Here is an 886-nt window from a genome sequence, read left to right on the forward strand (position 1 = left end):
AAAATAGAGGAAAATGGGCACAGATGTTAGCTTAGGGCCACTCTTCCTCAGCAAAAAGAGGAGGATTGGCAGTGGATGTTAGCTCAGGGCTAATCTTCCTCAAAATAATAATAATAATAATAGGAATTAAACACTCAATAAAAAGCTTCAAGGACAAAGCTACGGAAATCTTTTAGAAAAACAAAGCAAAAATGAGACAGAGAGATTTTTAAAAAACAATAGTGAAAACAAACTTTTTAAAAGAGAGGACGTTTATCCATATGAGTTGAAAACATGTGCACACAAAAACCTGCATACGGATGTCTAGGGTGGCTTTATTCATAATTGCCAAAACTTGGAAACAACCAAGATGCCCTTCAGGAAGTGAATGAATAAATAAACTGTGGTACATCCAGACAATGGAATAGTATTTAGCACTAAAAAGGAATAAGCTATCAAGCCATGAAAAGACATGGAGGAGACTTAAATGCATATTACTAAGTGAAAGAAGCCAATACTGTGTGATTCCGATTATATGACATTCTGGAAAAGGCAAAAGTATGGAGTCAGTAAAAAGCTCAGTGGTTGCCAGGGGTTGGGATGTGTATGGAGGGATGAACAGGCAGAGCACAGAAGATCTTTAGGGCAATGACACTACTCTGTATGATACTATAATGAGGGATACATGTCATCATGTGTTTATCCAAACCTACAGAATGTACAACACCAAGAGTGAACCCTAATAAACTATGGACTTTGGGTGAGGATGGCGTGTCAATGCAGGTTCATCAATTATAACAAATGTACCCGTGGTGCAGCAAGATCATAGTGCAGAGCTGTGCATGTGTGGGGACATGTCTAATAAAGAAAAGAGAGAAAGTGGGGCTGGCCTGGTGGTGCAGCGGTT

Source organism: Equus przewalskii, chromosome 10 (assembly GCF_037783145.1).
Source record: "Equus przewalskii isolate Varuska chromosome 10, EquPr2, whole genome shotgun sequence".
In the NCBI taxonomy this organism is placed as follows: domain Eukaryota; kingdom Metazoa; phylum Chordata; class Mammalia; order Perissodactyla; family Equidae; genus Equus; species Equus przewalskii.